Here is a 12,743-nt window from a genome sequence, read left to right as displayed (position 1 = left end):
CCTATCTCTCATGTATTGGATATCTTAGTAAATTTCATTTCTTTAGTTTTTCACTAGAACAATTATGATCTCGAAGTCAATTCGGGGCAAGTGTTCGAATCTATTATGACATAAGAGTGAGGCGCTCAACGGACCTATTTTAATCTTCTAAGACCTTTTTGGGAACTCTGAATGGAAGTTCAATAATTTTTCGTGCAGCCTAATCAAATGTATTCAGATTTTATTCTAATTCTATTCCTTAGATTTTATTTTTTTTTTTAGATAAAGTATAAGTATGTACTCTATTTCAAATTGAGCAGGCATTAGCATTCATTATTAGGCAATATACCTATATTTTATTTCTTTTTTTGAAGGTCTCTTTTCTTAATTTGATTGAATATTAGTTTAAATAACAGAAAAAAGGAGAAAATTATCTACTGTATCCACATCTCGTTTATTTCTATGAAATACTAGACAAAATCGAACAAAATTAGAAGGGATATATTTAAATTATGTGATTGGTCGTTCCTATAGAAATGATTTTTGAATTTGATAGGGACAAGAAACAAGAATTTATAACAATATATATTTATCTATCTATATCTTTATATAGATAGATAAATATATAAGAAAAAAAAGAAACAGAGTGTTCTTATTCAAAACGCCCTGTGATCTTCAACCAATTCTGTGCTGCAATATAATTACCGGGGGTGAGAGCTATAGCTTGTTTCCAATATTCAGCGGCTTGATTAAACCAAGACTCCGCAACTTCTGAGTCTCCCTGCCGAATGGCCTGTTCTCCTCGGTCGAAATAGGTGAGTCAATTCCTTTCCTTAGAACCGTACTTGAGAATTTCCTGACTCATACGGCTCAGTAGTCAATTCTTTTTTTGTTCTATTATCTTGAAGTTAACTAAAAGAAAAAAAGAAATTATTAATATGAGTTTCAAACTTTCATTTTTACTAATAAATAAAGAATTTCAAAGAATTTCATCTTTTTTTTTAGTTTTATCTTTTCTCCTACCTTCAGAAAAGGGAATCAAGCATTGGCATTAACGCCCTAATTCTAATTTTCTGAAAGGTAACTATCTCGATTTTATATATCATATACAAAAATATATGATAGATTCATTTCTATAGAATCTTGGTAAAAGTTTTTTCTTTCTTATCTTATAAGTTCTTATAAGTAAAGAGAAAATACTTTCTATCTTTGGGATTTGATACTACACCGCTGCTCAAAATACCAGGGGATCCTTTTTATTACATAAGTGGATTCCTGACTTCTTTATTTATCATGAGATAAGGAAGCAGTTTTTATTATATCGATTGAAAACCGTGTTAATTGATCCTTACGATGCTTCCTTTATCAATTAGATCTTTTATCCATAGAAAAAGAGGGTATCTAGACATATCGATTTCTTCATATTTTTACTTCTATGAAGTTTCTTTGCTACAGCTGATAAAAATCGTTGTTTTGAACGATATATATATGTAGAAAGCCTTTCTTATTTATAATTATTTATATTTCTATATTTCTTATATTAAAATTTGTGGATTTGCTTGTTCTTTTCTTTTTTCTTTCTATAGTGGAGATAGTCGCACGTAATGACAGATCACGGCCATATTATTAAAAGCTTGGGGTAAAAATGGGTTTCGTTCGAGCGCCCGAAAATAATATTCCAAAGCTTTAGTATGTTCTCCGTTACTTGTGTGAATAAGGCCTATGTTATAAAGTATATAACTTCGATCATAGGGATCAATTTCCAGTCGCATAGCCTCATAATAATTCTGTAAAGCTTCTGCATAATTTCCTTCAGATTGAGCTGACATCCGTTACGGTCGTCATTCGGTTCAAAGAATCTCCGCTCCAGAACTGTACGTGAGATTTTCATCTCATACGGCTCCCCCCTTATGTGTGTAATGAGAAAAATCCATCAAATCAAAAAATATTCCAGTATTCTCATTCTCAACTGAACAGAGCTAGTGTTTTTACAATAAATCTCTAGCCAACCTTCCTGTCAAAAATTATTTCTTAACATTAAGTATGTAGGTACTTGATAAAAAAAAATAAGAACTTCAACAATTTCTTTGTCCTCTACGCTGCTTAATTTCCTGGAATTAGTCACCTCAATAATCTTCGATGGTTCTATGGGTATCCAAAATATGAACGAGATGGATATTTATTGTCCCAACCATTCCTGTTAGTCCCAATCTCGATAAGCCATGGATATAGATAGATACAAAGTTTTCGTGTCCTTGATTCCCAAGCGTAGTGCTTCTTTCCCAATGTTGCCTATCAGTACTAGTAATTTGGGGTTGACCTAACCCCATAAGTATAGGTATAACCTTTCGCTTAATACTAGAAACCTAAAATTCAAGCATATAAGGCTTCATTAATCGAGGATACACGACAGAAGGAATTAATCCTTTTATTTACAAATTTCACCTTCAACACGCGTGGGGTTTTTCCATTCCATTTTTTTTTGACCGAAATCGGTCAAAAAAAATGGAATCAAATCACACCATCTCTGTAATAAGTGAATGCCCTTTTTTCTCCTGAAGTTGTCGGAATTATTCGTAATAAGATATTGGCTACAATTGAAAAGGTCTTATCTATAAAATTTTCATTTATCCGAGATCTAGGCATAGGTAGAAATCCATTCTATAATTTAATTAATCATGGTGTGAGAAATCAATCCCACAAATAAAGGAATTGTATAATTATAATACAGTGCGAAATAACGTAAAAATGAACTCATCAATCAAATTTGTTTATCCTAAGACCTTGTAGGAGGTTTTTTTTTAATTTTACTTTGTATTTTTATAGTTTGAATAGGTTTTATGCATTTATGAAAAATAGGATTGATTCACTATTCAACATTCAACCGGTTTCTGGGCATCATTATATAGGAGAGATGGCCGAGTGGTTCAAGGCGTAGCATTGGAACTGCTATGTAGGCTTTTTGTTTACCGGGGGTTCGAATCCCTCTCTTTCCGAATCTTTACCAAATTCATCAATATTACTCATCCCAATGCATACCATTATTTCATATTTCAAATTTGTTTGTTGATATGGACAACTTTATATTCCTCATTTTTCGGTAATACAAAAAATAGTGGATAACGGGTGGGCAAGGAATAAAAATTTTCGCATATCCATGTCTATGATATATGAATAGCAGAAAATCCTTGTAAAAAAAACTCTTGTTATTTTAGTTAAGTTTAAGTTTGACGAGAATAATATTCTACAACCAGTAATTCATTTATTTTCAAACCAACCCATTTATTATCTATTATTTGATTAATTAAACCTTTATATTGGAAAGGGTGAACAGTCAAATGATTTGGCAATTTCTCATGGGGGGCTGAATCAAAATAATTTTGAATAAGAGTTTTAGATTTTTGTTCATCCTTTGCTGTAATAATATCTTGAGGTTTACAACGATAACTTGGTATATCCACTATACGACCATTAACTAAAACATGTCTATGGTTTATAAATTGGCGGGCTTGAGGAATAGTCGCAGCCATACCCAATCGAAAAAGTATGTTATCCAAGCGCATTTCAAGTAGTTGTAATAAAACCTGACCAGTTGATCCTTTAGCTTTTCCGGAGATACGAACGTATTTAAGCAATTGTCGTTCTGTAAGACCATAATGAAAACGCAATTTTTGTTTTTCTTCTAAACGAATACGATATTGAGATTTTTTACTGAAGCGCAATTGATTTCGAAATTCGTTTTTGACTGTTGGCCTTTTACTAGTAAGTCCTGGTAAATATCCTAGACGACGTATTTTTTTGAAACGAGGTCCTCTGTAACGTGACATAAAAACTCCTTTTTTAAAATGAAAAATCTTATAAATCGAAATGAAAACTAAACGAAATGAAAAATATTATAGAATTCTAAATGAAGCGAAATCTACTAAAGTTTTATAGTACAAAGAAGAATTAGATGAATTTTATCAATATCCGAATTTATTGTATATAAAAGAATACAAAAAAGTAGGTTAATTTCTTGATTTCTTCCGCAGAGATCGAACTCTCCCAATTTTTTATTTCTAAAAAAGATATTATCAATTATGTAAAAAACAAATAGAGAAAAGCCGGTTATCGGATTCGAACCGATGACCATCGCATTACAAATGCGATGCTCTAACCTCTGAGCTAAACCGGCTAATGTAAACGAAATATACATATGCAGAAGAATTGAATGGGATCTTAGTTATCAATTTTTAGTTATTTATAACAAAATTCAAATTAATACAAACATCAAAAATAGAGAAAGAAAATATAGAAAATCAAACCCAATTTTTATTATTTCTATTATTTATTTTATCTGATAACATAAAGTGCAAGATAATAATTAATATTATATTAATATAATTTATTTAATATAATTTATTTCGATCTACTATTCTAGATATATATTATTAAATTGATTTCTTTCAAAAAGATTATTTATTAGTACTTAAAGTAAATTTGAATAAATATAAATTTTAGTAAATATTTATTAAGGAATTCCATATTTCTAAGTAAATGTCTAATTCTATATTATATTCAATTAAAAGAATGGTTTTTTTTAGCCACTAGATTCGTTTTAGTTATATAAATTGTATATGAATAAATGGATTGTTTATTTTCTTTTTTTTTTTAAGCAAAAACAAAAAAAAAAAAAGAATCGACCATTCGAGTATTCTAAATTGTATGAAAAAAGAAGATAAGTAGGTACATAGAAGATAAGTAGATATGTGGTCTATATCTGTGTATATTGAATTGTTAATATATAGATATTAGAATTAGTTCTGATTCAAACAAATAAAGGTATCCAATATAGATGAAATAAAATCTATAAAATTGGAGAAAGGGGTTTTTAATATTTAATAAAATAATATGTATTTAATGAATTCAAAAGTTCCCGCATAATTCTCATAATAGAAATGAAAAAAAAAGCATTCTATTATAATCAGATTCAAATAAAAAAAAAGATGGGGATATGGCGAAATTGGTAGACGCTACGGACTTAATTGGATTGAGTTTTGGTATGGAAACTTACCAAGTAATAATTTTCAAATTCAGAGAAACCCTGGAATTCACAATGGGCAATCCTGAGCCAAATCCTGTTTTCTGAAAACAAATAAAAATTCAGAAAGTGATAATAAAAAAGGGATAGGTGCAGAGACTCTATGGAAGCTGTTCTAACAAACGAAATTGACGACTTTTTTTATTGCATTAGTAAAAGAATCCTTTCACCAAAATTACAGGAATGGATCAAAGATAAACATTTAGAAACATATATATATACTGAAATACTCTTTCAATTTGTTACTTTTTATTTTATTATTGAAGATCTATTTGTGATAAAAATATTCACAAATGAAAAATGTGAATCAAATCAATTCGAAGTTGAAGAAAAGATGGAATATTTATTGATGAAATTATTCACTTCATCATAATCGGCTAAAACCCTTGAAGAACTGATAAATCAGATGAGAATAAAGATAGAGTCCTATTCTACATGTCAATACCGACAACAATGAAATTGAAAGTAAGAGGAAAATCCGTCGACTTAAGAAATCATGAGGGTTCAAGTCCCTCTATCCCCAAAAATACTTTTTCATTTTCTAATTTTTTTCCTATATCCTCTCTATCTTGAAGTCCTTATTTATGTGTTTTATTCGATTTATTATTTCCCAACGAAATTGGAATTTTTATTTTCATCAATTTCCTATCTATCATAATTTTCTTATCTATCATAATGACAAGGGACGAGTTTTGGAATAGATATAAATATATATGTGAAACACATAGAATTTTTTTTAATCAGAAATGTATAAATTAATATCTTATTTTTTAGCAAGGAATTTTCATATGCGTAATTAACGATTAACAATAAAAAATAATTATTACTGCGGAAACTCACTTACAAACTTTTTTTTTACTTAGTTGATATAGATTCATTAACATAGATTTTAAAAATCTTTTAAAATCAAAGTATTAAGCTTCAAGAATGGTCGGGATAGCTCAGTTGGTAGAGCAGAGGACTGAAAATCCTCGTGTCACCAGTTCAAATCTGGTTCCTGACACAAGATTCATTTGTATGAGTATCTATCCCCCATATTCATTTTAATGAATATGGGGGATAGATACTCATACAAATTTGTGTTCTTCTAGATTCTGATACATAACATATTTCTTTGATCTATTTAGGTATCTGTAGATATACTTTTCCTAGATGATTAAAGAATAGATGCAATTTTTTATTAGGTATATTCGCTTATCTATAGTATCTATATATATATAGATATAGATATATAGATAATGAATTCTTTATCTATTTTTTTCCTTTTTTTTCTGCGATACAAAAAAAGGTTTCTATTTCCATAATATTCGAGTGGTTTAATTAGTTGGTTAAAAGACCTAAAAGTCGAAGTTCTGGGGTGGAGTGAGAATATTAAGAATTCATCTGAGAAGGATTACCAAAATAGAATCGAGCCCTTTTCTTTGTGTTTTTTTTTTCGTGGCCGTATAATTGATGGTGATGTGCACGTTATATAGTTTATTATAAAGATAAAGAATTAGTTTATTATAAAGATAAAGAATTTTTGCAGTTCATCCTATTTCTTTTATTGGCTTGGCTGATAAGAACTCAGTATTGTTTTTGTTTTAGAATCTTAAGAAACTCCTATCCATCCTATTTTAAACCCTATAATTATTCATTCTATTATTTCTGAATTTTGTGATTTCTCACATAATAATATCTGAATGCAACTTCCATTACTCTGCCTGATTTAATGTCAATCAATTATTTTGTCTGATCTATAACAGAATGTACTTATATTCTTTGACTGGGGTTGCAGAAGTTTGGATTAGTTTATTATTTTTATCATTTAGTGAGCATCTTGTATTTCATAAAAATTTGGAGCAATATAATCTTTACGCAAAGGCCATCCTATCCAATTTTCGGGCATTAAAATACGTCTTAGACGCGGATGACTATCATAAGAGATTCCCAACATATCATAAGATTCCTTTTCTTGAAAATCCGCACTTTTCCAAACCCAAAAAATCGAAGGAATTCTGGGATTTTTTCTTGATACAAATATTTTTATGCATACCTCTTCGGGTTGATTTATACCATACTCTATTCTTGTAAAATGATATACACTAGCTAAGAGTCCTCCGGGTGCTACATCATAGGCACATTGAGAACGTAGATAATTGTAACCATATACATATAAAATGACAGCAATGGAATGCCAATCCTCGGGCTTTATTTGTAAAGTCTCTATTCCTAGGTAATCGAAACCCAAGGATCTATGAATTAGTCCATGTTTGACTAGCCAAGAAGACAAACGACCTTGCATTTTTTGCTTCTCCTAAATTTTTTTTATGAGTTTGGTATTAGTATTTTCTATTACGATGAAATTTTTAAAATACGATGAAATTTTTAAAAAAGGAATTGCTTTTTATTATTGTACTTTAAAAAAATGTGTCAGACGATATCTCTGAAGTAGATGGCGGTTGATAGAAAAATTCTTGACCATAATTGTCAGTATAAGTACTGTATCCAACATGAAACTTATGGTTGGTAGTAAAACATCTATTCTCTCGTTGAAAACTCATTGGATCTTCATATATTTCTCGAGATATTTTCTTACGAAGTTTTGTTATAGCATCTATAATGGCCTCCGGTTTAGGTGGACAGCCCGGCAAATATACATCTACAGGAATTAGCTTATCTACGCCTCGAACAGTACTATAAGAATCGGTACTAAACATCCCCCCCGTAATTGTACAGGCTCCCATAGCAATAACATATTTAGGTTCGGGCATTTGTTCATATAATCGAACTAAAGAAGGGGCCATTTTCATAGTTACAGTGCCCGCTGTTAAAATTAGGTCCGCCTGCCTAGGACTCGATCGTGGTACTAGTCCATAACGATCAAAATCGAATCGTGATCCTATTAATGAAGCAAATTCAATGAAGCAACAACTCGTACCATAAAGAAGCGGCCATAAACTGGATAATCTTGACCAATTTGAAAAATCATTTAATGTCGTTGAAATAACTGAATTTTGGGTTGTTTGATCAAGTAAGGGAAACTCAATGGAATTCATAATTGTCTCAATATTTTTTTTTCTAATTGTCTAAATAGTCAAGAATTAAGACCATTCTAATGCCCCCTTTCGCCATGCATAAACTGAACCAACAATTAGGATAAGCACGAATAAGAAAGCTTCTAAAAATACGGATACCCCTAATACATCGAAACTCATTGCCCATGGATAAAGAAAAACCGTTTCAACATCAAAAACAACAAAAATGAGAGCAAACATATAATAACGGATTCGAAATTGTAACCAAGCATCGCCTATTGGTTCTATTCCGGATTCATAACTAGAAAGTTTTTCCGGTCCCTTGCTAATGGGGGCTAAAATTCCAGAAATTAGAAATGCCAAAATAGGAATCAAACTTGATATTATTAGAAATGCCCAAAAAATATCATATTCGTAAAGAAGAAACATAAAAGTACTCCTCTGAATGTAGAAAATATACCAAATTCATTTTCATTTTTAGTCTAAAGTCTCCATTTTTTTAGACTAGCTGAATATACTAATATTAATATTATTCTATCGAATATGAATATGTTCGAATAGAAAGTTACAAATTGTTTTTTTTTTAGTAATAGTCTTAGTAATGAGATCTATTCGATCCAAAATAGTATTAATATTATTAGTATCTGTAGGAATATTAGGGCTATACGGACTCGAACCGTAGACCTTCTCGGTAAAACAGATCAAACTAATTATTATCTAAATGATTTAAATTGTTTTCAAAACCCAACATGCATTTTTTTTTGCATTGAGCTTTTTCATTAACTGATAAAAATATTAGTTAGTCCACCATCTTTTTTTTTTTTTACAGTAAAGAATAAAGAGATGATTCCCTATGCTCTTCTTTTTTATTTGTATAACAATCAAAGAGCACTACCAAAGTGTTTCAAAGAAGGATTATCTTGACGTAGGTCTGCTTCTGGCCTAGATCAACTTAAGTTAAATGGACTCTTTATCCACCTACTAAAATTAAAATAGAAGATAAGAAATGACACTTCATACACCTTAAAGTTCATAAAATAGGAAGAAAAGATAATCTTTTTTAGGTCCCTATACCCTTTATGTTTAGCATTGACGAGAAATGGGTATTCACCTTATCAATATCTCAAATCAATTATGGATTCGATTTTATGGCTAAACCCTTTGTCAGGCTAGTGTTCTCTTGTTTTGTTCCTTAAAATGGAGTAAGACACCGATTTCTTACTATAAGATAAACTTTTTTAATTACAAGATGAACTCCTCTGAAAAAAAGCATTGGCGCTCGTGTAAACGAGGTGCTCTACCTAACTGAGCTACAGCCCTTGTGTTTTTGATACATATTTTATCATAGTATGAAGATAATTGCTTGTCAAGATGAATATTACATGATCGAATCCCTTGAACGGGGGTTGGTATTGCTTATCAGTAATTTTACATTTATAATCAATTAATCTGATAGATGGGTACTCTTCTTTTTTTTTTTTTGAGGAGGAGTCCTAAATTACCTACTTAACTCAGTGGTTAGAGTATTGCTTTCATACGGCGGGAGTCATTGGTTCAAATCCAATAGTAGGTAAGGTATAGTTATAACTTATTAGATACCTTTGACTGTGGTATCTAATAAGCTTTTCTACTTACTTTTTTCTTCTGACTGTTTCTTTTTTCTTTTTATTGTTTTCGGATATTGGGACGCATCAATTTCAACTTGTTATGAAATAACATTGATAGCCTCTACTCGTGTTCTAGCTCGTCTAAGAGCTAGATTTGCCTCAATTGTTTGTCTCTTGCCTTCAGCCTTATTCAAATTAGTTTCTGCTATTTCAAGAGTTTGCTGTGCTTCTTGTGGATCAATGTCACTACCCTTTTCCGCATCATTTACTAAAACAGTTATCTCATTATTATTTATTCTAGCAAACCCCCCCATCAGAGCCATTGTTAACCATTGGTCTTTAAGACGTATTCTCAAAATACCTATATCGACAGCTGAGGCAATAGGCGCATGATTAGGTAATACTCCAATTTGTCCGCTATTAGTAGGTAAAATGATTTCCTTCACTTCTGAATCCCAAACAATTCGATTGGGGGTCAATACACAAAGATTTAAAGTCATTTCTTCAAATTGCTCTCCGTTTCTAAGTTCGTAGCCTTCGCAGTAGCTTCATCGATATTACCTACCAAATAAAAGGCTTGTTCAGGAAGACCGTCTAATTCTCCAGAAAGAATCAAATTAAACCCTCTAATTGTTTCTACTAGACCAACATATTTTCCAGCCGAACCGGTAAAAACTTCTGCTACGAAAAAAGGTTGTGATAAGAAACGCTCAATTTTTCGTGCTCTTGCTACGGTTAAGCGATCTTCTTCGGATAATTCGTCCAAGCCAAGGATAGCTATAATGTCTTGAAGTTCTTTGTAACGTTGTAAAGTTTGTTTAACTCGTTGCGCAGTCTCATAATGTTCTTCACCAACGATTCGAGGTTGGAGCATAGTTGAGGTTGAATCTAAAGGATCTACTGCTGGATAGATACCTTTGGCGGCTAATCCTCTTGATAGTACAGTAGTAGCATCTAAATGTGCAAATGTCGTAGCAGGAGCAGGGTCAGTTAAATCGTCGGCAGGTACATAAACTGCTTGAATAGAAGTTATGGACCCTTCTTTGGTAGAAGTGATTCTTTCTTGTAAAGAACCCATTTCAGTACTAAGAGTGGGTTGATAACCCACAGCAGAGGGCATTCGACCCAATAAGGCAGATACTTCAGATCCTGCTTGAACGAAGCGGAAGATATTGTCGATAAATAGAAGTACATCTTGCTCATTGACATCTCGAAAATATTCCGCCATAGTTAGGGCAGTTAAACCAACTCTCATACGAGCTCCGGGTGGTTCATTCATTTGACCATATACTAAAGCTACTTTGGATTCTGCAATATTTTGTTCATTAATTACTCCAGATTCTTTCATTTCCATATAAAGATCATTTCCCTCGCGAGTACGCTCACCTACTCCGCCAAATACAGATACACCTCCATGAGCTTTGGCAATGTTATTGATCAATTCCATAATAAGTACTGTTTTACCCACTCCAGCTCCACCGAAAAGTCCTATTTTTCCTCCACGACGATAAGGAGCTAAAAGATCTACTACTTTTATTCCTGTTTCAAAAATAGATAATTTTGTATCTAATTGTATAAAGGTAGGCGCAGATCTATGAATGGGAGATGTTGTACGAGTATCTACAGGACCTAAATTATCAATCGGCTCTCCAAGCACGTTGAAAATTCGTCCTAGAGTTGCTCCGCCTACTGGAACACTTAGGGGAGTTCCTGTGTCAATAACTTGCATTCCTCTCATTAGACCATCTGTAGCACTCATAGCTACAGCCCTAACTCGATTATTTCCTAATAATTGTTGTACTTCACAAGTCACATTAATTTGTTGACCAACAGTATCTCGACCCTTAACTACCAGAGCATTGTAAATATTAGGCATCTTCCCCGGGGGAAAGGCTACATCTAGTACCGGACCAATTATTTGGTCAATATGTCCCAGATTTTTTTTTTCAATCGAAGAAACTTCAGGACCGGAAGTAGGAGGATTTATTCGCATATCAAAAGCCAATTTTTTTTTCCGAAAAAGTTTTTAAATCAAAAAGAAATGTTCGATAAGAAAGCAAGTTGATCGGTTAATTCAAAAAGAAATAAGAAATGGGAGTTAGTACTCCATTTTTTTGGTACTATTCCATCAATCCTCTTTAACTGTTTACTTACTTATTCAAATTCAATTATTGAATTCTTAAGCTTACTGCAGTTATTTTGAAAATTTCAATTGGATAAAATCTTTCGAAAGTCTTTTCTTTTTTTCTATCATTCTAGAAAATATCATCTATATTCTGTATGGAATTCGAACCTGTACCTTAATTTAGAATTCATATTTTTTTATCATTGGCTTTCGTATTTCCTCAGTAGACAATTTTTTAGACTTACCCTCTGTTTCCCTATTTTTTGACCTCTTTTTTTATTTTCCGGGGAGAAAGCTGCCTATTTTTACATCTAGGATTTACATAGACAACATATATCACTGTCAAGATTAAGAATAAATTATTATTATTATTTAGATTAGATCTTTCGATTTCAAAATTAAAAAATAAGATCAAATTGAAAAAAAAAAAAGATTGGGTTGCGCCATACATAGAAAAGAGTATACAATAATGATGTATTTGACAAATCAAATACCATCGTTTAATTTAATAATAACATAACGAACCTTTGGGATTAATTGATAATAGTAGTTGATTTTTGTAAAAGATTTCATTAACTCCTAAGTCATATCGAGTAGACCTTATTGTTTCAAGAATTCTTAATTCAAGAGTTGTAGGGAGGGATTTATGTCACCACAAACAGAGACTAAAGCAAGTGTTGGGTTCAAAGCTGGTGTTAAAGATTATAAATTGAATTATTATACTCCTGAGTATGAAACCAAAGATACTGATATCTTGGCAGCATTTCGAGTAACTCCTCAACCTGGAGTTCCACCTGAAGAAGCAGGTGCTGCGGTAGCCGCCGAATCTTCTACTGGTACATGGACAACTGTGTGGACCGATGGGCTTACCAGTCTTGATCGTTACAAAGGACGATGCTATCACATCGAACCTGTTGCTGGGGAAGAAAATCAAT

General features: G+C 31.8%; 3 non-coding genes across 3 annotated transcripts; 2 read left to right on the top strand and 1 right to left on the bottom strand.

Annotated features, from left to right (window-relative positions):
• The first annotated feature begins 2,887 nt into the window (after positions 1–2,887).
• On the top strand, positions 2,888–2,975 carry TRNAS-GGA (transfer RNA serine (anticodon GGA)). The gene has a single exon. It is a non-coding gene; the product is annotated as a tRNA-Ser (tRNA).
• A 1,105-nt stretch (positions 2,976–4,080) lies between these two features.
• TRNAT-UGU (transfer RNA threonine (anticodon UGU)) lies at positions 4,081–4,153 on the bottom strand. Its single transcript has one exon. It is a non-coding gene; the product is annotated as a tRNA-Thr (tRNA).
• A 1,836-nt stretch (positions 4,154–5,989) lies between these two features.
• Positions 5,990–6,062, top strand: TRNAF-GAA (transfer RNA phenylalanine (anticodon GAA)). Its single transcript has one exon. It is a non-coding gene; the product is annotated as a tRNA-Phe (tRNA).
• The last annotated feature ends 6,681 nt before the right edge of the window (positions 6,063–12,743 follow it).

This window comes from Vigna unguiculata, chromosome 4 (assembly GCF_037176805.1).
Source record: "Vigna unguiculata cultivar grain cowpea cultivar isolate G323 ecotype 2 chromosome 4, ASM3717680v1, whole genome shotgun sequence".
Classification (NCBI taxonomy): domain Eukaryota; kingdom Viridiplantae; phylum Streptophyta; class Magnoliopsida; order Fabales; family Fabaceae; genus Vigna; species Vigna unguiculata.
The sequence above is the reverse complement of the archived record's forward strand: the minus strand, read 5'-3'. Positions and strand labels throughout refer to the sequence as shown.